Source organism: Herpailurus yagouaroundi, unplaced genomic scaffold, assembly GCF_014898765.1.
Source record: "Herpailurus yagouaroundi ecotype Mexico unplaced genomic scaffold, PumYag 198, whole genome shotgun sequence".
NCBI classification, from domain to species: Eukaryota; Metazoa; Chordata; class Mammalia; order Carnivora; family Felidae; genus Herpailurus; species Herpailurus yagouaroundi.
The window spans coordinates 25,562,537-25,585,997 of record NW_024412429.1 but is presented as its reverse complement, the minus strand read 5'-3'; positions in this window follow the sequence as shown (position 1 = coordinate 25,585,997).

The window sequence follows — 23,461 nt, the reverse complement described above, 5'->3', positions numbered from 1 at the left end:
ATATATATTTCTCTTTCTTTTTGTCTCTGTTCTGGTTGTGTCTTTGTTTAATCAGGTATTTTTATTCTTTTTACACCTTTTCTGTATCTCCTTCTTTATTTTCCTCTTTCTCTCTGGATTAAGCATTACAGATTCTTTGATTCTCTGTCTGGTCTTTTTCTCTGCCCCTGTCATTTCTCTCTTTGTATGGGATAAGGTTTCTTCTTCTCCCCCTTTTTCCTTTTTTCCAGGGTTACTTTAATGAACAAATCAAAGCATACCTGGTAGAAGGTCTAATCCACCACTATGAGGAGTGAGGTAAAGCAACCAAAGACATAACAACACAGTACAAGCAACATACTCCAAAAACACTTCCTGATGTGCCCAGCCCTGGACAGTGTATTACCCCTTTTTAAGATAGTAGTACTCACAGGTGCAGGACACATAACAGGCTGTTAAAACACATAAAACACAGAAAACTATCCAAAATGACAAAATGGAAGCATTCTCCTAAAAAGAAATTCCAGAGGAAATGACAGCTAGAGCATTGTTCAAAACATATGTAAACAATATATCTGAACAAGAATTTAGAATAATAGTCATAAGACTAAAGCTGGGCTTGAAAAAAAGCATAAAAGACGGCAGAGAATCTATTGCTACAGAGATCAAAGACCCAAGAAATAGTCACAATGAATTAAGAATTGATGTAAATGAGATATGAAATAAACTAGATGCAGTGACAGCAAGGATGGGAGAAGCAGAGGGGAGAATAGGTGAAATAGAAGTTAAAATTATGGAAAATGATGAAGCTGAGAAAAGGAGAGAAAGGAAATTACTAGACCACGAGGGGAGAATTAGAGACCTAAGTGATTCAATGTAATGAAATAATATCCATATCATAGGAGTTCCAGAAGAAGAAGAAGAGAGAGATAAAGGGTCATAATTTGTTCAAATTGCATAATTATATAATTATGCAATTTGCACAAATTGTAATTTGAACAAATTATAGCTGAGAACTTCCCTAACTGGGGAAGGATGCAAACATCAAAGTCCAGGAGGCACAGAAACTCCCTCAAAATCAACAAAAACAGGTCAACACCACAACATATCATAGTGAAACTGGCAAAATACAAAGATAAAAAGAGAATTCTGAAAGCAGCTAGGGACAAATGATTCTTAACCTACAGGGTAGACACAAGGGTAGTAACAGACTGGTCCACTGAAATTTGGCAGACCAGAACAGAGTGGCAGGAAATATTCAATGTGCTGAATAGGAAAAATATGAAGCCAAGAATCCTTTATCCAGCAAGGCTATCATTCAGAATAGAAGCGGAGTTAAAGGCTTTCCCAGACAAACAAAAAATAAAGGATTTCATGACCACAAAACCAGCCCTACAGGAGATCCTAAGGGGGATTCTGTGAGTGGAAAGCAGCAAAGACTAAGGAGCAGAGACATCACCACAAGCACGAAAACTACAGATAAATCCATATGTTTCAATAATCACTGTGAATATAAATGGACTAAATGCCCCAATCAAGACATAGTGTATCAGAAAGGATAAAAAAACAAGATCCATCTATATGCTGCCTACAAGAGACTCATTTTGGACCTGAGGACACCTGCAGATTCAAAGTGAGGGGATAGAGAACCACGTATAATGCTACTGGATATCAAAAGAAAGCTGGAGTAACATACTTATATCAGGCAAACTGGATGTTAAAACAAAGATGGTAACAAGAGATGAAGATGTATCATAATTAAGGGGTCTATCCATCAAGAAGAGCTAACATTTGTAAGTGTTAATGCCTTCAGTGTGAAACACCCAAATATCTAAATCAACTAATCGTAAACATAAATAAATGCATAGGTAATGATACTGTGATTGTACTTAATACTTAATACTTCACTTACAACAATGGATAGCTCATATAGACAGAAAATCAGTAAGGAAACATCAGCTCTGAATGACTTTGGACCAGATGGAGTTAACAGATATATTCAGAACTTTTTACTCAAGAGCAGCAGAATACTTTCTTGAGTGCACACGGAACATTCTCCAAAATAGATCACATATGGGGTCACAAACAACCCTTAACAAATATAAAAGGATTGAGATCGTATCATGCATATTTTCAGATCACAACACTATGAAATTTGAAATCACACACACACAAAAAAATTAGAAAGCCTCCAAATACATGGAGGTTAAAGAACATCCTAATAAGAATGAATGGGTCAACCAGGAAATTGAAGAAGAAACTAAAAAATATATGGAAGCAAATGAAAATGAAAACACAACAGTCCAAACCCTTTGGGATGCAGCAAAGGCAGCCCTAAGAGGACAATATATTGCAATCCAGGCCTATTTCAAGAGGCAAGAAAGGTCCCAAATACAGAACCTATCCTCACACCTAAAGGAACTAGAAACACAGCAGCAAAGAAAGTCCAAAGGCAGAAGAAAAAGAAAAATAATAAAGATTATAGCAGAAATAAACAATATAGAATAAGAAAAACAAAACAAAACAAAACAAAACAGTAGAACAGATAAATGAATCTAAGAGCTGGGTTTTTTTGAAAGAATAAACAAAATTGATAAATCACCTAGCCAGACTTCTCAAAAAGAGAGAGGACCCAAATAGATAAAATCACAAATCATAGAGGAGAGATCACAACCAACACCACATAAATACAAACAATTATTAGAGAATCTTATGAAAAATTATATGCCAACAAACCAGACAATCTAGAAGAAATGGACAAATTCCTAGACCCCACATACTACCAAAACTCAAAAGGGAAGAAACAGAAAATTTGAACAAATCCATAACCAGCAAAGAAATTGAATTGATTTCTCCCAACAAATAAGAGTTGTGGGCCAGATGGCTTCCCAAGGAAATTCTACCAGAGGTTTAAAGCAGAGTTTATACCTATTCTTCTTGGGGCAACTGGGTGGCTCACTCGGTTAAGTATCCAACTTTGGCTCAGGTCATGACCTTGCTGTTTATGAGTTCTAGCCCCGCATCAGGCTCTGTGCTGACAGCTTGAAGCCTGGAGCCTGCTTTGGATTCTGTGTCTCCTCCTCTCTCTGCCCCTCCCATGCTCATGCTCTGTCTCTCTCTGTCTCTCAATAATAAATAAGTGTGATATATGACATTAATACAAGAAAGGATAAGAACCATATGATCCTTTCAATAGATGTAGAGAAAGCATTTGACAAAATACAGCATCCTTTCTTGATAAAAACTCTCAAGAAAGCCAGGATAGAAGGAACATACCTTAATGTCATAAAAGCCATATATGTGAAAGGCCCACAGCTAATGTCATCCTCAATGGGGAAAAACTGAGATCAGGAACACGACAGGGATGTCCACTCTCACCAGTCGTTTAACATAGTTTTGAAAGTCCTAGCCTCAGCACTCAGAAAACAAAATGAAAAAAAAAAAAAAAGGCATCCAAATTGGCAAAGAAGAAGTCAAACTTTCACTTTTCTCAGATGTCATGATACTGTACATGGAAAATCCAAAAGACTCCAAGAAACTGCTACAACTGATACATGAATTCACCAAAGTCGCAGGATATAAAATCAATGTACAGAAATTGGTTGCGTTTCTATACACTAATAATGAAGTAACAGAAAGTGGTCAAGAAATTGATCCCATTTATAATTGTACCAAGAACCATAAAATACCTAGGATTAAACCTAACCAAACAGGTAACAGATCTGTGTGCTGAAAACTATAGAAAGTTTATGAAAGAAATTGAAGAAGACACAAAGAAATGGACAAACATTCCATGCTCATGGATTGGAAAATGTTAAAATGTTGTTTAAATGTTAAACATTGTTTAACAATGTTAAAATTGTTAAACATGTCGATACTTTGTTAAAATGTCGATACTTCCCTAGCGATCTACACATTCAATGCAATCCCAATCAAAATAGCACCAGTATTCTTCTCAGAGCTAGGACAAACAATCCTAAAATTTGTATGGAACCACAAAAGACCCTGAATAGTAAAGTATGTTGAAAAAGAAAACCAAAACGGGAAGCATCACAATCCCGGTGGAGTTTAGCTTGTACTGCAAAGCTGTAATCATCAAGACAGTATGGTATTGGCACAAAAACAGACACATAGACCAATGCAATAGAATAGAAAACCCACAAATGGACCCACAAATGTGTGACCAACTAATCTTCAACAAATCAGGAAAGAATATCCAATAGAAAGAAAAAGACCATCTCTTTAACAAATGTTCTGGGAGAACTGGACAACAACATGCAGAAGAATGAAACTGGACCACTTCCTAACCCAGTACACAAAAATAAACTCAAAATGGATGAAAGATCTAAATGTAATACAGGAAACCATCAAAATCATTGAGGAGAAAACAGGCAACAATGTTTTTGACCTAGACCACAGAAACTTCTTTCTTGACATGTCTCTGAGGGCAAGGGAAACAAAATCAAAAATGAACTATTGAGACCTCATCAAGATAAAAAGCTTCTGCACAGCAAAGGAAATAGTCAACAAAACTAAAAGGCAACCAACAGAATGGGAGAAGATATTTGCAAATCACATATTGGGTAAAGGGTTAGTATCCCAAATCTATAAAGAACTTACCAAACTCAACACCTGAAAAACAAATAATCCACTGAAGAAATGGGCAGAAGACATGAATACACACTTTTCCAAAGAAGCCATCCAGATAGCTATCAGACACATGAAGAGATGCTCAATATTGCTCATGATTAGGGAAATACAAACAAAAACACGTTTAGATAACACCTCACACTGGTCAGAGTGGCTAACATTAACTACTCAGGAAACAATAGATGTTGAGGATGTGAAGAAAGGGGGAAACCTCCTGCACTGTTGATGGAAATGCAAACTGGTGCAGCCACTCTGGAAAACGGTGTGGAAGTTCCTCAAAAAGTGAAAATAAAATTACCCTACAACCCAGAAATAGCACTACTAGGAATTTATCCAAAGGATATAGGAATGCTGATTCGTAGGGGCACATGTACCCCAACGATGACAGCAGCACTATCAACAATGGACAAATTATGGAAAGAGTCCAAATGTCCATCAACTGTTGAGTGGATAAAGAAGATGTGGTAGGGGCGCCTGGGTGGCGCAGTCGGTTAAGCGTCCGACTTCAGCCAGGTCACGATCTCGCGGTCCGTGAGTTCGAGCCCCACGTCAGGCTCTGGGCGGATGGTTCAGAGCCTGGAGCCTGTTTCCGATTCTGTGTCTCCCTCTCTCTCTGCCCCTCCCCCGTTCATGCTCTGTCTGTCTCTGTCCCAAAAATAAATAAATGTTGAAAAAAAATTAAAAAAAAAAAAAAGAAGAAGATGTGGTATACATATACAATAAAATACTATTTAGCGGTGAAAAAGAATGAAATCTTGCCATTTGCAACAATGTGGATGGACGTGGAGGGTATTATGCTAAGTGAAGTAAGTCAGTCAGAGAAAGACAGTTATTATATGTTTTCATTCATATGTGGAATTTGAGAAACTTAACAGAAGACCATAGGGGAAGGGAAGGAAAAATGAGTTACAAACAGAGAGGAAAACCAACCATCAGACTCTTAAATACAGAGAACAAACTGAGGGTTGATGGGGGTGGGCAGGTGGGCAGGTTGGAAAATGGGTGATGGGCATTGAGGAGGGCAGGTATTGGGATGAGTACTGGGTGTTATATGCAAGTGATGAATCATGGGAATCCACTCTTGAAGCCAAGACTACACTGTATGTTAGCTAACTTGACATTATTATAAATAATAAATAAATAAACAAACAAACAAACAAATAAATAAATAAATAAACCAAACCAAACCAAAACAAAGCACCAGAGAAGGAGGCAAACCAAAAAACTCTTAAATAAAGAGAACAAACTGCAGGTTGCTAGAAGGGTGTTGTGTTGGGGGATGGACTAAATGGGTGATGGGCATTAAGGAGAGCACTTGTTGGGATGAGCCCTGGGTGTTATATGTAAGTGATGAATCACTAAATTCTACTGCTGAATCCATTACACTCTATGTTAACTAACTTGGATTTACATAACATTAACAATAAAAAAAATAAGTAAGTAAATAAATAAATGAATAAATAATATGTCTAATAATGATGAATCCCCAAGAAAATTATGATTAAGTCCTTCTAAACTGTGGTCTTGTGTGAAATTGAAAGTAGTGAGAATTAGTTGTTGACCTCCTTGGCCTCTTCACTGTGCTTTCCTTCCTTAGCTATCTGGTGATATTATGTCACCTTCCTCTCTTTACCTAATAACCTCTCCTCTCAGAAGAAAAAAATAATAATAATTTATACTACATTCTGTAAGACTCATTTAAACTGTCGGTGTTATCCTTCCCAGGGAGATTTACATTTCATGAAGTTCATGGAATAATGTTTTATCAGTGGCATCAGTGATGTGATGGGTGAGGCATTATTTTGAAGTAATAATGGCTTTCTGAGTACCTCAGAAATAGCACTATGTCCAGACATTTAGTGTCTGCTCATGAGGTGAGTGCTACTTACTATATACAAACTGTTGCACAGGAAATGACAAATGGGAGGGGAAGGGGAAAGTCAGAGTACAAGCTAATTACAATAGAAGCACATATATTAAGAGAGTTATAACACAATGGGAAACTGGGGTTTTATTTAGTCTCGAAATGCTTCCTTCCCACATCAATGGTGACAATACCATATCCTGAGTCAAAATACAAAATTTACATTACAATTATCGATTTAAAAACCACTTATCTCTCTTCCACAATCTCTCTCATATTGAAGAATAAAGTTTTGTCTTCAAATTTTTAAAAATCATGTTTAAATAAAATTCCCTCAGAAGTGTGCTATTTAAAACTCGAAATTCTTTGCAGAAGGTCCATGCATTCTCATGATTTTAGAGCAAGTCTAACAAATTTATCCCTTCCCTTGCTTTTACACGATTTTCAGAACTCTGCCAAAATCGCACATCTGGCTCTTTGCCTGTGCACCTGATGTTATCTCGAGAGAAATTATATAAATTAAACACAGACACACAAAAAGTCTTTTAAGAATTCAAAGCAACAGAATATATATCTAAGAAAACAAAAAGAGTTGGAAAAAAAGGATAAAGGACATTAGTGGTATTAAGCTAGGAAACTAACAAAACAATGGCAACGCAGAATAAGTGGGGCAAAAAGAACAATTGAAAATGACAGAGTGTGGAAATACATTGTGTGGGCTACGAAAAACATTAAAATCATTTTCTTCCATCTATATGTGGGGCTTTGGTCACTAGCTCTTTTTAATTTAATTTATTTTTTTTAACTTTTGAAAATAGTGAGACCCTGGTATATTTGCCAAAATTGTCTCTTGCTTTATTTCTTCTGCCTTTGTGTTACACAGAATTATGGCTTGTCCTGAATATGCAGGCTTACTCCTTACTTCCTGGGCTGATTGTGAGAGAGTTAGAGTTAAGCATATATATATATATATATATATATATATATATATATATATATATAATCTCTCTCATGCTATTCTCCACTTTCCTACCACTTGACCCTCTTCACAGGTCTTTGGGAGCTAAAAATGAATTATTACCAGTATGACATGAACATGCCTTCTGATCTATCATGCTGCACACTGCCTAGAAATGAGTTAATTTATTCAAGATTGATTCCTTGCAAATTAGCCTTCCAGAAAGAGAGCTGGCCTTTCAGAGAACTCCCTAGATCTCTAAAGATATGGGAGAACAGGATCCAAGGCCAAAGGTACACCACATCATGAAGCTACATTTATAAATCTTGAACATCATCTCTTGATCGAACCAGGGGATATATGGATATCCCTAAACCGTGAATTCTGAAGTGAGAGAATCTGGCCACAGACTAGGATGCTGCCATATAATATTATTTTTGGATCTCAGCACCCATGATGCCAGAGGAGGGGTGTGTTCCCTAATCTTGCAGTCTAAAAAGCCCACAAGTAAAAAAGGTCAGTGTCCCTCTCCTATGGCTGGATATCCAAACCTGATAGATCCCTGTGTGCTCTGTTGGAATGTAGTGGCATTGAAGGATCTATACATCTCCTGCCTATAATTTTTCTTAAGCCTGTGATGTATGTTATCAACTATTACTGTCATAGTTTTTGGTGTGGTCAACTTAGTTCACCCTTACAACAGGCACTTAACTGACCTCACTGATTAGATCTTGGCCTAACTCCCACAACAAAACCCATTTCTTTTTCTTTTTGTTTTATAGCAAATTATTTAAATTTAACTATAATATATGTACTGTGAATAAAGTGCATATATAATAAGTACACACTTCCATGAATTTTAACCAAGTGGATTATCAATATTAGCATCATAAGTCATGAAATAAACCATTTGGACTTTCAGATAGTTGAGCTAATGGTGTAAAAACGTATCTCTCCACATAGTATCCAAAAATTACAACGATCAACCTAAGAATAAAAGAAATGACATGCATTCTACACCTGCAGCGTAGAAACACAGAAAACATTACAAATTTAAAACTAGAGTAGAAGTGGTACTAAAACTTGTACAAAACAAAATTGTAGAGCAATGCCATTTATAAAAGTCTATACAAAATGCTATAAAATATAAGCAAAAATAGCCAAAAAACACCTTTTTAAAGGATACACCATTCTCAAAATGGCTTTATTCCCAGAATGCAGGCTGGTTGAAAGTTATGATTCCTAGTAATATCACTCACCACGTTAGTAGATCTAAGATAAAAAAAAATGCTTATCTCCATAGATATGCATATAACTTTTAGCAAAATTCCACATCCTTTAATAATTAAAAAAAGATACTCAATAAAATGAGAATTAATGGATACTTTCTTTTTCTGAAAATAAAGCCCAGTCACAAAACTACATCTCATTTATAGGGAATCTAAAAGGCATGCTCACCAAAATCAAGAAAAAAGCAAAAGTGCCCACTATCTCCACTACTCTTCAACGCTGCACAGATTTTTAGACAATGAGGCAAGAGAAATCAATTGGAGCCATTAACAATAGAAAAAAAATATATCCAAAATTATCTCTGTTTGAATGTTGCCTTAGATTGTGTTCTCGCAGAATTAGACACGGACGGGAAGATTTCCATTTAGAATGGTCTTTATTTTAGCGGGGGTTTATCTTTGGGATCAATACTCATCAGGATTGGCTATAGGAAACTAAAGCAACATAGTCCTCAGCTGATTTTGCTTCTACAGGGAGTCCTTGAACTGGGATGGAGCTTCAGAGATGCCCTATCTTCAGGCCAGGGGGCCTGTGGCTTCATACACCAACATACAGCAGTCTTTGGATATGGGGTATCACCAAAGAGCATATGTGACTTTGGACAGGGTTCTTTCTTTGGCTGAAAGAAATTCTTGGAATAGGATTCAGCTGGGAGCTATCATCTGCCATCACTCCCAGCTACTGAAGTAATGGAACCTGAAGGGGGACATCTGAGGTATACCTAGAGGGCTCCAGAGAATGGATGGCTTAGCATAATTCTACAAATAAAGCATTTTATAGTAAGATAGCAGAATATAAAAATAAACATTTAAAAATCAATAGCCTTCATATACCTAATGAGATAGAAAATACAATCTAAAGAAATATACAGTAGAGCACAAAGGAACACTAGAAATAAATTTAACAAGAAATGTGAAAAATCTACATAAGGATGACTATCAAAACTCCTGAAAGACACTAGAACAAGTAAAGACCTCCTTTATTCCTGGGTAGAATGTAACAACATCATAAAGATATCTACTATCCCTAAGTAGATTTATACACTCAACATAATCCCAATAAAAATAATGAATTTTATGGAGATTTCAAAATATGCTTGGAAAAATTAATTCTCAAGAACAGCAAGAAGAGTTTGAATAAGAGAAGGAAAGAACATTAACTACAAGGTATTAAAAATATTGTATAAACCTTCAACAATTAAAATAAATCGACACTGGCATACTCATCAGTAGAAGAGAACCTCGGTATAAAATTTAAAAAAGGAATCTAAATCATTAAATTTAGTATGTATTTTTTTAATGTTTATTTCTGAGGGAGAGAAAGAGAGACAGAGTGTGAGTGGGGGGGTCCGGGAGAGAGAGGGAGAGAGGGAGACACAGATTCCAGGCTCTGAGCCTGGAAGCAGGCTCCAGGCTCTGAGCATGCAGTACAGAGCCCAATGTGGGACTCGAACTCGGGAACAGCAAGATCATGACCTGAGCTAAAGTCAGACACTTAACCGACTGAATCACCCACGCACTCCAATATATATTTTTGAAATAAAGAGTTCTGGGAAAACTGGAAGGCCATACGAAAAACAATGAGGGGCGCCTGGGTGGCTCAGTGGGTTAAGCGTCCGTCTTGGGCTCAGGTCATGATCTCACAGTTCGTGGGTTTGAGCCCCATATCGGGCTCTGTGCTGACAGCTCAGAGCCTGGAACCTGCTTCGGATTCCATGTTTCCCTCTCTCTCTTCGCCTCTCCTGCTCACACTCTGTCTCTCTCTCTCAAAAATAAACATTAAAAAAATGATACATACATCACACAATACACAGGAAGCCTCAAATGGTCAGAAACTTGAATGTAACCGTACAATTTCTAGAAGAAAACAGGATGAATTCCTCTACAAACAGATGTTAAAAAACAAAACAAAACAAAACACTACTTGTGACTTAAACCCAGTGCAGTAAATGAAAAGATTGACAAATTTAAGTTTACAATTAATATTTCACAGAAAACAAAATACTATAAAGATAATAAAAAGTCAAATAAGTTGGAGAAAATATTTGTAACATAAACCACAGATAAAGGAATGACATAGTTATTAAGAAGTCATAAGGAGTGTGGGCCAAATCTTAATAACTTAATTGAAAAATTAATTAATGAAAATGATTAATAAATATAATAAAATTGTTCTTAAATAAAAATAAAATATTCAGCTTCAATCATAATGAGAAATGTAAAACAAAACTTCACTGAGATACCATTCCTCTCCTATCAGATTGGCAAAATTATAACTTTTTGAAAACATTTTGTTGGTAAGGCTGTAAGAAAACAGCTACTCAAAACAATGCTAATGAGAATGTAACTGAAATAACCAGAGAAGAATTTGGCAATATGTAAGAAAATCATGTTTTTATCTCTTTACCTTGCAACCTGTTTTGAGGAATCTATTCTATACAAAAATACCTATGCACAAATTAATTCATTGGGGCATTATTTGCAAATGTACACTTTATTTTTTGTTTATTTATTTGAGAGAGTGAGAGAGCAAGCAAGGGGTAGAGAGGGGCAGAGGGGGGAGTGAAAGGGAGAAAATCTTAAGCAGCTTCAGGCTCAGCACCAAGCCAGATGTGGGGCTCCATCGAAGGCCTCTGGGATCATGACGTGAAACGAAACTAAGAGTCTCACACTCAACAGACTGAGTCACTTAGGCACCCCTGCACTTGTACAATATTGAGAAGTAAAATCTTTAAATGCTCATACTCATTGAAGAGAGTATGGTGTATTTCCTCAGTGATGTACTATGCAGCCATAAAAACAAGAAGAATGGTATTTGTGGACTTATGTGGAATGACTTCAAAAAAGGCAAAGTCCAAAAGAATTCCTTTAGTTTTTTTAACTTTTGTGTAAGAATGATGGGAAAACATAAAAATATACATGACTTTATTTATTTTGCAAAAAGAAACATAGGAAGCATAGATCAGAAATCAAAGAGATTAGTTGTATGGGAAAAAGTTTAAGGGATCAGGAAATTACTGAATCTTTTTTTTTCCTTAAGTGTGGTGTTGATTTTTGCAACCATGTTAATGTTAATGTCCAAAAATAAAAATTAAAAATTAAAAAAAAAAAAGCTGGTAAAAAGGAAAATGGTTAACATATACTATTAAAAGGGATAAATAAATATGTTTCAAATGAATAAAAACAGAATTATTCCAAGTGTCTTTTGTATATTATTTTGACTATAGAAAAGACTAAAAAAAAGACTATTTAAGACTATAAAAGACTATTTTAAGACTAAAATAACCATAAACATTATTAAACTCTCAGTATTTTTATTTTTTTACCATGGCACTAGTTTTTCTTTGCAACTGCTTTCTGGGGATGCTAAAAACTAGACAAGAAGCAAAACCTGAGAGGCCTGTGTTTTAACCATTTGAGGAGTGAAATTATATGGAAAGGAAAAGGTTTATGGTATTACATTGAAATTGGAGGGATCCATTTGTTAGGTAGAAGCAGATACTGATATATTTTCTAGATCAATCTATTAAATGGGCCTAGAAATTACAATATTTTCAGTGGAGGTGAACACATACAGGACCAAGATACTATTTTTTTAAATATTATTCTCCATCAAAAAAGAACTATATAGCTCCTTGAGAAAAAAAATGGCTGAGTATGAAAGTTTCATTTTCCTAGATCTTCAACAACATACAATATTGACAGTCTTTTTATTTCATCCAGTCTGGTGGTTGAAATGGTGTTATCTCGTTATTATTTAAATTTTTTTGCACTAATTAGGAGGTAAGAGTAATTTCTTATAGTACTCAGGTATTTTGATAACCTTATTTTGTGAAGTGTCCATTTCCATTCATTTGACCATTTTGGTATTGTGTGAATTTTTATTTATTTATATGAATCCTTTACATTGGTAATAGGACTCTTTCCCTGATATAAAACTTGCAAATATCTTCTTCCACTCCAGGGCTTGTTTTTTCACTTTCTTAATGCAATATTTGATGAACAGTGTTATTAGGTTAATGATATCTAATTTGTTAACCTATTTCTGTTTAGTTTTTCTTTGGTTTAAGAAATCTCTCCCTGCTTTAATATCATTACTATTTTTGTAATTTATTTTCTAGAATTTTTACATTATGAAAACAACGTTGGCTTGTTTGTTTATCTGGTATTAATGTTTGATATGGGGGGCGCCTGGGGGGCGCAGTCGGCTAAGCGTCCGACTTCAGCCAGGTCACGATCTCACGGTCCGTGAGTTCGAGCCCCGCGTCAGGCTCTGGGCTGATGGCTCGGAGCCTGGAGCCTGTTTCCAATTCTGTGTCTCCCTCTCTCTGCCCCTCCCCCGTTCATGCTCTGTCTTTCTCTGTCCCAAAAAATAAAATAAAAAAACGTTGAAAAAAAAATTAAAAAAAAAAGTTTGATATGGTATGAAGTAGAAGACTGTTTATTATTTTGTATAGTCAATTAGCCTGATGCCATTTATTGAAAAGGCCATCTTTCCCCCACTATTTGAAGTGGTATTTCTGTTATAATTCATATCACTAAAGATGCGGGCTTGTCTCTTGTCAATGCCCCCTTGTCTTTATTTAGGAATAACTCTGTATTTTTAAATATTATAACATAATGACTTTGTTTATTTTTCAAATACTTCTACCTCATATTTTTTCTTGTCTTATGTAATTGCTTGAGATTTGCAGTACAATGTTGAACAGAAGTGCTAATTGAAGACATCCTTGTCATTTCTCAGCCACAAAGGAAATTCTTTCAACATTTGACAATTAATATATTGAATTTGACATTGATTATTTTTATGTAATCTATTTTAAGGTTAAGCAAGTTTCTGTTCCTGTTTTTTTTAATTTTTTAAATATAGATATTAACTATTTTAACATTTCTTTTAATCTCATTGCATTTTTTTCTTTTATTTTGTTAATGAAATGACATTAATCTATTTTACTTATCAATTCAAACTTAAAAATGGGAAAACACAAGTTGCTTCTGACATGTTTACTTTTTCATGCACCACTGTATTTGATTAGCTAATATTGTCTTTAAGATATTTTATCTTTATCCCAATGAGGAAATTGGTCTATAACTTATTCCCCTATATAAATATTATTTTTTTCTTATTTTCTGGAAAGTTTCTGTATGATTGAAATTTTCTTTTATTTGAATGTTAGTAGAACATACCTCTTATTCAAACTGACCCTAATATTCTCTTTGTGGGAATAGTTGATTTAGTATCTCAATTTATTTTATGGCAATAGGCATCATTGATATTTAGCTAGTGCACATTACTGTGACTAAAATGGTTTTGATAGCCAGTGTTCTTTGTGATTATTTAGTGCCCACATGGCTAATCTTTTAATTTGTTGGTAGCTGTGCTACATCAGTTGTTAAATATATATTTTTAATATTTGCATTGATGATAAGACTATAGCTACAGAGGGTTGATATAATAGCACTTCTTTGGTAATGGAAGATTAAAATTATTGGTCTCTTCAAGGTCCTTTTCTTCTTATACATACTTATTTCCATTTACTCCCACCCCCATCTCTCTATAACTGGACATTCTAATGTGCATACCTACTTGATTTTTTTCATCTTTGTAATAAATTTTAAATTGTTTTACATATATCTTCATTTACATAAATGTTTTTGTCATACCTCTTGATACTTTTCTTACTCGTCACCATCGTTCATTTTTTTAAAATGTTTATTAATTTTTGAGAGAGAGAGAGAGAGACGCAGACAGAGGGGAGGGGCAGAGGATGCAAAGCAGGCTCTGTGCTGAGAGTGCAGAGAACAATGTGAGACTCAAACTCATGATCCATGAGATCATGACCTGAGCTGAAATAGGATGCTAAACTGACTGAGCCACGCAGGCACCCCCACCATTATACTTTCAAGAGTCATTGGTTAACTGATAAACAGTACTCTATGATGTGGATTTATTATATTTTACATCCACTCTTCAAGCAATGAACCACTACCAAAAATAATGCTCTAATAAGGAAGTATCTTCCTACACATCCTTGGAAAATTCTTGTGAGACTTTGAGAAATATACTCCAAAGTTGAATTACAGTGTAATAGCAAATAGCATCAAATATATTTAACTTGATGAAATAATATCAGATTGCTTCACTCAGTGCTTGGACAAGTCTATACACCTACAAGGAATGCATAACAATTACTACATCCCCATATGCCAGGTAACAGGTGGCAGTATTCGACTTTCTAGTCTTTAACATTCTAAAAGATATAAAATAATACCCTTTTGATCTATTTTGCTTTATTGTGCCTGATGAATACTTTTTTATATCCAAGCTATTACTAGTAAGTTAAATATAACATATAACAAATAAATGAATTCTATAATCTGTTTTATTAAGTGAAATTAAAGACAACAAAGACCAAAAAACTACAACCAATACTGTTGTTTTCACCATTAGTTGGAAGGAAATATTTCAAGGATGGTTGTTGCTTCACACAGTGTACAGGTAACATTTTAGTAATTTTTCACAGAAAAATCACCTTTAATAAAGTTTTAGATAAGTATAACATTCAACATTGTAACATTAACAAGAAGTATTTTTATACAATGCTACTGTTTTAGCTACAAAATACAGAATTTATACCCAATAAATAAATCAGTGTAAGTAGCTAAAAAGCATACATTTTTGGATGATCTCCAAGTTTTTTAAGTCTCTGCAGGAAAACTAAGTTCTTTAGTCTCCAAAAAGTGTGAAAGGACTATACTGAAGGGGAACAAATTTTGCCACCCAAAATATGCCTATTTGGCGTAGGATTATTTTAGGTTGATTTTTTTAAGAAATTGTAAACAGAAAAGAAGCTCTGAAAAAACTAAAAGTTACTTTTTTGTAACTTTTATCGGAGAATGTAGTAATTCTGACATATAACTCAGAGGATCTCTTATGTTACAAACTACTTGTGGTCTCACACGTATTTAAATGTAATCCAATTTTCACAAGATATAATCATACTAGCCAGAAGATTAAGCACTTTCTTTCCTATTGATTAAATGGTAAAAGAATTTGAAAAAAAAAAAATGGCTAGGGGCGCCTGGGTGGCTCAGTCGGTTGAGCGACTGACTTCGGCTCAGGTCATGATCTCATGGTTCGTGGGTTCGAGTCCCGCGTCCGGCTCTGTGCTGACAGCTCAGAGCGTGGAGCCTGCTTCTGATTCTGTGTCTCCCTCTCTCTCTGCTCCTCCCCTACTCATGCTCTGTCTCTCTCTGTCTCAGAAATAAACATTAAGAAAAATTAAAAAATCAAATAAATGGCTAAATGCAGTTTCAACTTTTAATTTAATAAAATCATGTTGTACCCTGATAAAAATATTTCTCTTTTAGATATAAGGCCTATGAACCAGTAAAGACCAAATTTAAAGGGATGAAAAAGCAAAAGCTTTGTTAGCGTATAGTTAGTTGTAATGAGAGGAGACACTCATTCCGCTATTTCATTTTCAGACTTGTGAATCTTTTTCATAAAAAAAATAGTAAAATATATTCGTTTCTAATATTAAGCAAATGTCCTTGTTGATGCTACCCAGATTTTCAACATGTTGTCATCTAGATATCATCATAACTGAGTCTTCCGCAGCTTTCCCACCATTTAAAAGGGGAGACTACCTCAGGGTTACGTGGGATCGTAAAGAAAGCAAAATGCATGGAACTTATCCCATTCATAACCCTCATCTCAGATGCAAGCTATTTTGTCATAAGCCCATCAGGTAAGAACAGAGGTGACTAGGGAAAGAGCCTGACTCATGTACACAAAACAGGTTATTTGTCCATCCGAAAAGTAAGATTGTACTTGTGTGTCCATTTACACAGAACACAAATCTTTTCCTACCTTTTGCCTATTTAGAAATGTCCATATACATACATTTTCCCTAGGTCCCTTTCTCAACTTTTGAATCACTTTTCTTCCAAATAGCAGATTATCCAGTTAAACCATTAAATCATCTATGAATTAGTACAAAGCCCTGTACTAACCATAGCAGAGTACTATGTACTCTGACCATCTGCACACTCAGGTAAAGTGGACTATCCAGTTCACGGCACAACTTTTTGGTCCACTGTCATTTAAGAATAATTCTGAGTTGAACTGTCATGCTTTTCCTGTTCAACTTTGACTGGAGCCTTGCATTTCTGCAGAACCATTTGTAAATGAGGCCCCATATCACACCTCCTCCATCACCTGGACATAGGGAACTTCCTTTAGGGTTATAGGTGTGGGTCGAGAGAAAGGAGGCAATTTAACAAGTAGAAGCCATGGGAATATGAGCCACATGCTCATGTAATATCCTTGTGCTTTTTAGGAACCGCTAGAGCCCAATTTATAATCAACACTCTAGTGTGTTAATAAGATTTTGCTGCCCATGCCCAAACTTAATGCTCGGTAGGTCATATCATCCTCAATTTATAAGCAGTATGTTGGGTTCAGCAGTAACTTGGACATTTGTGTTCTCCATTCTTACTCTGTGGGTCTTGCTGGAGGTGTATTAATTTTGCTGATGACTTGAAAGAACCAACTCTTGGTTTCATTATATTGTTTTCCTGTTTTCATTAATTTCTGTTCTTTTTTATTTTCTTCCTTCTGCTTGATTTGGGTTTATTTTGTTCTCCTTTTATGGTTATCCTAAGGTAGAAACTTAGATAATTGATTTAAGACTTTACTTTTTCTAATGTAATCATTTAGCACTATAAATTTCCTTCTCAGCATCGTTTTGGCTGTGTTCCACACATTTTGATATGTTACACATTCATTTTTACTTGTATCGATGTATTTTTAAAACTTTCTTTGAGACTTCCTCTTTGACCCATGGGTTATTTAAAAGTGTGTTTTTTAATACAATTATTTGAGGGTTTTCTAGGATTTTACTATGGTCAGAAAATTTACTCTATATTATTTCAATTCTTTTAAATTTGTTGAGGTTTTTCCTAAGGCCCAGAATATAGTCTGTTTTGGTAAATGTTGCAAAGATATTTGAAAAAAAAAATGTGTATTCTACTGCTTGCATGGAGTGTTCTATAATTGTCAATTAGATTAGCTTGTTGGATGGTGTTGTTCATTTCTTCCATTTATGTGCTAATTTTCTGTCTAGTTATTCTATCAAATGCTGGGAACAGGATATTAAATTCTTTTGTTGTGATCGTAGATATGACTATTTGACTTTAATCTCTATCGATTTATATTTCATATATTTTGTTTCATGAATTCTGTTGTTTAATGCATACATGTTATAGGATCATTAAATCTTCTTGGTGAATGTATACTTTCATCATTGAGTAATGGTCTTTATCTCTCATAATTTTTCTTTGATGTCTACTTTATGTGCTATTCATATAGCTACTACTGCTGTTTAAAATTATAGTTAGCACTATTTCTTTTGCCCTTTTCCTTTATACCTACCTATGTTGTTGAATATGAACTATGTTTCTTATGGATAGCATAAAAGTGGGTCATGTTTTTTAATTTATTCTCATCAATCTTTGTCTTTTAGTGTGTCTTAGTTAGTACAGGCTACTATAATAAAATACCAGAGATGACGTAGCGTATTTGGTTCTCACAGTTCTGGAGGCTGGAAGTATGAGATCAGGGGTCAAGGTCAAATTCTGCTGAGGGTTTTCTGGGTTGTAGAATGCCACATTTTCCTTGTATCCTGGCAGGGTAGAGAGCAGAACAGAGCAAACAAGCAATCTCATGTCTCTCACAAAGGTACTAATTTCATTCATGAGGGCTCTGTCCATGTGGCCTTATCTAGGCTTAATTACTTCCCAAAGGCCCCATCAAATACCATCACACGGGGGGGTAGGATTTCAGTTTTGGATGGATACAAATATTCAGTCCATTGCCCTAGGTATTATAATTTACATATGCAACTTAATAAAAACTTCTAATATTGATATCTTACTACTTTGAGTGAAGTACTGAAATGTTCCTTTCCTTTGGGTTTCTTTTTCTCACCACTTTTAAAAATAATTGTCTCAAGAATGTTCTCTGTATACATTGAACACATAGGACGATATCATTTTTGCCTGAATCATCAAATACGATTTAAGAAGAACATGAGAAATAAGGATAGTGTAATATAGTACTCCTATTTGAAAATATTGTGTTGTTCTACCCTTCTAAAGTTACAAGTTTCTTCTATTATTTCTTTCTGTTTAGAAAGTATTCTTTAGACATTTTTATTCTAAATGTTTTTAATGTTTATTCATTTTTGAGAGACAGAGAGAGACAGAGCGCGAGTCAGGGAGGGGCACACAGAGAGAAAGGGAGACACAGGATTCGAAGCAGGCTCCAGGCTCTGAGCTGTCAGCACAGAGCCCGACACAGGGTTTGAACTCACAAACCATGAGATCATGACCTGAGCTGAAGACCCACCCACTGACTGAGCAACCCAGGCATGCGTACACATTTTTGTTCTAGAGAATAGTTTAGTTTCCATTTGTCTGAAAATGCATTTATTTCCCTTTAATTATTGAAGGGATTCTTTGCTACATACAGATTTCATGCTTGATAGATCTTTTCCCTCAACACTTGAAAAATGTGGTGCCACTTCCTGCTGGCCTCTACTGTTTCAAATGAGAAGTCCATTCCCCTTCAAATCAATGTTCTCCTCTAGGGAATGTGTTCTGTGGTTTCTTAGAAATATATTTTTCTTCATCTTTAGTTTTTAGAAGTTTAATTTTGATGAGCTGGCTTGGATTTCTTTGGTTGTGTCGTATTTAGAGTTTGCTCAGCTGTTTTGATATGTAGGTATATATCTTCCGTCAAATTTGTGAAGGTTTCAGCCATTTCTTTTAATATTTTTTTGCCACATATTATTTCTTCTCTACATTGGGATATAGGTTTTAAATTGGGATATGAGTTTTAAATCTTTTATTATTGTTTTATTATATATTATATTGTTTTATTATTCTTACAAAGGCCCCAAGACTGCTTATCATTTTTAAAGTCTATTTTTTCTGTAATATTCTTTCTGAGTGAATTCTATTGATCTGTTCTAAAGTTCAGTGATTTTATTTTCTGTAATGTCCACTCTATTATGGTGCTCATATAACAAGTCTGTCTCTCTTCCTTCCTTCCTTCCTTTTCTTTCTTCCTTCCTTTTCTTTCTTTCTTTCTTTCTTTCTTTCTTCCTTCCTTCCTTCCTTCCTTCCTTCCTTCCTTCCTTCCTTCCTTCCTTCTCATTCTTTCTTTCCTTCCTTTCTTACTTTTCTTTCTTTCTTTCTGTTTTGTATTTTTCAGTTCCATAATTTCTATTTGTTTCTTTTCTTTATGACTTTTATTTTCTTGCTGTGAGTTCATGTTTTCTCATTTGCTTCAAGACAATTCATAATTATTATTGAAACAATACTATGGTGATTGCTTTAAAATCTTTGTTAGATAGTTCTAACAACTGACTCTTCTGGTATGAGCGTGAGTTAAGTTTAGATTTTCCTTCAAGTTTCAATCTTCCTGGTGCTTGGTATGACAAGTAAAATTTTATTGTGCCTGGATATATTGGATATTGCTAGGAGACTCTTGATGCTAGTAAATCTGTTTTAAAAGGGTCTGGTTTTGGTTTAGCACATAGCTTTTAGGAAAGACTAGGGCAGTTCAAAAGAAATCAGGCACCTGTTAAGTACAGGTACCTGTGAAAACCATTGGTGTAAATAGATCTCCTAATACAAATGAAGTTATAATGTGATACATCACACAAGAAAAGGCTTAATGCAACCTCTGTCTAAGAGTATTTCCTTTCCTGTGATATGCTCACCTTGGATCAGGTACGTGATTACACTTTTGGTGTCTTTTTCACCCGTGCAAGCTTTTGTTTTGCCTATAATTTTGCATAAAAATAAATATTCAAGTAGGATCTTAAATATTAAGTATACTATAAAATGCACAATGTGATTTTTTAGCCAAAATATTTAGAGTAAAAATATAGCTCTGTCTATGAGGATTACCAATGTAATATTAGTTTTAGAGAAGATGTAAAATAAAAACCTATGTATTCCCAGTCTAATATGGGAAATTACTATTTATTATAGCACAATTTTTCATAGCAAAAGACCATAAATAACACAATGACAAATAACTGGAAATTCAATGAATAAACTAAATAATATCTATATAGTGGAGTTCTATGCAGCTGAAATTAAAAAAGGATGAATTTACTTATAACTATCAGTTATTAGCTCTCCGTAATATATTGCCAAGTATAAGGGGGTGTGAATAAATGTGTGTGTGTTTACTTAAATGATAAAAATGGCAGAATAAATTGTAACATCCTAAAAACTATCTACAGGTGGAATAAAGCAGAGATATGTGTGTAAAAAATATGTATAACTTGATTATATTTTGGAATTATAAGAACGTTTTATAGGTATAAAAACAAAATTAAAATTAAAACTGAAAGCAAAATAAAAGAACAAATGTATCAAAGTGGTAGCACAGAGAAAAGTGTCCTATATGACTAAAATATAATAATTTGATTAGATATTCCAAGTAGAATTTACTTGCAGGACAAAAAAATGCAAGATATTTTTATCTCTTCTCAATAATTATAGTTGATCTTAGTATCTATATTTTCATTCTGAGAATAAAGAGATTGAGTGTGCATTATGGGAAAGAAAATAAGTAATTATACTTGTCTCATTAAGAACTAGGATTTATGAATGGGACAAAGGCTGCAGAGATAGAAGATTGATGAGTTAGGTAAAATCTCTGTCATCTTTAATTTGTACTGAGTGCAGAAGTATGAACTCCTAATTTATTTTCTCTTAAAAAAAAAAAAAGAAGGAAAAATATTTTCTAGTTGTAGCCATGAATAAAAGTGTCTAGAAATGACTGACCTAGTAACAATGAGCCGTGATTGGACACAAAATACACAAGACATTCTCAAAATACCTAATCATCACAGAAAGCAAAGAAAATTAAAAGCTATCAGGGTAAACTAGGCCATGTTAGAGAATCTGAAACCAACTTGAATAATCTTCTTTCATATGCCAAAGATGGAACAATATGAACATCAATATGAATCATAACATCAATATGAATCAACAGGTTAGAACACGTCAGATGTGTTTACATACAATATATTTTAAATGTGTTTTTAAACATTATTTTTTTAATTTTTTCAAGTTTTATTTTATTTATTTTGAAAGAGACAGAGACAGTGTGAGTGAAGAAGGGGCAGGGAGAGAGGGAGAGAGAATCCCGAGCAGGCTCCACGCTGCCCAATGCAGGGTTGAACTCACGAAACCATAAGGTCATGACCTGAGCTGAAACCAAGAGTCGGATGTTTGACTGAGCCACCCAGCCACCCCTTTTTTAGATATTATTTCAAAGATAGTTCGACAATATCTCTCTTTCTACATGATTTTTTTACAAGTGAACTTTCTTTAGGAAGTGGAGTCCAAATACCCTTCTGTTGAAACTAGGTGAACCTTTCTGGCTACCTCTACCCACTGAATAGGGCCAAACTGAAGCTGTGTAACTTCCAAGATTGTCTTTAGAATGCCATGCACACCTCCTCTTTTTCTCTTTGAACACTTTCTCTAGAGGTAATCAGTCATCATGCAAGCATTTTGACTGTTATCAAAGACTGAATGGCTCATAAACAACAGAAATTTACTTCTCACAAATCTGAAAGCTAGAGATCAAGGCATCAATAGATTCAGTCTGTGAATGACAGACCTGCTTCCTGGTTCATAGATAATTGTCTTTTTTTGCTGTGTCTGCACATGATGGAAGTAATGGGTGAACTCTCTGAGGTCTCCTTTATAAGGGCACGAAATCCTATTCATGAAGGCTCTGCCCTCATCACCTAATCATTTCCTAAAGACCCCAACTCTAAATACAATCACATTGGAAATTAAGTTTCAACATATAAATTTCAGAGGGACACAAACATTCCGTCTCTAGCACCTGACTTCAGGCTGACATATTGTTAGAAAATTCAAATTAGTCCATATAGAAATATCACATGGAGAAGCCTAATTCTTCACGCACAGCAGGTGACAGGCCAATCTCCAACTATTTAGTTTTCTAACTACAGATCTCAAATACTAGAATTGCTCAGCTGACTCTTCCCTAATTCATGATTCATGGAAAGATGAGGGGTTAATAAATGATTGCCACAGTTTAAAGCCCCCACAATTTTTTTTTTTACCACAACAGTAGATGCCTGGAACAGTCACATTAGGATGTTGGGAAACAACATTTAAAAAGTAAAAACAAAACAAAACAAAACAAAACAAAAAATGTAAAACAAAACAGGAACATAAAGGGAAAGAACCAAACATACATCCTGTATTTTCGGTACAAACTATATCTGTCACCAAATAGTTAATAATGGGAGTTTCAGGTCAGAAAAATATTCTGCTAACAATCAATGAAGAAATAATTGAATTTTATAGCACAATTTTCAAACCTCTAGTGTGTTGATTATAGGCAATGACTATCAATTGCTGATAACCAGATAAGTAGATATTATGTGCCTACTGATGGGAGAATGCAACAGGACTTATAAGCAATTCTTATCAAAAGTAAAAACAAAACAAAACAAAACTTCAACCTGATAAATCCTCCAGATATACCTGCAATTTGCAGAGATAATAGGAGACATAGAACTGTGTTCACTGGACTCTGCAGGACAAAACCAACCCTGTTCTTTACTAAATAACAAAGAAACAGAGAGATAGAAG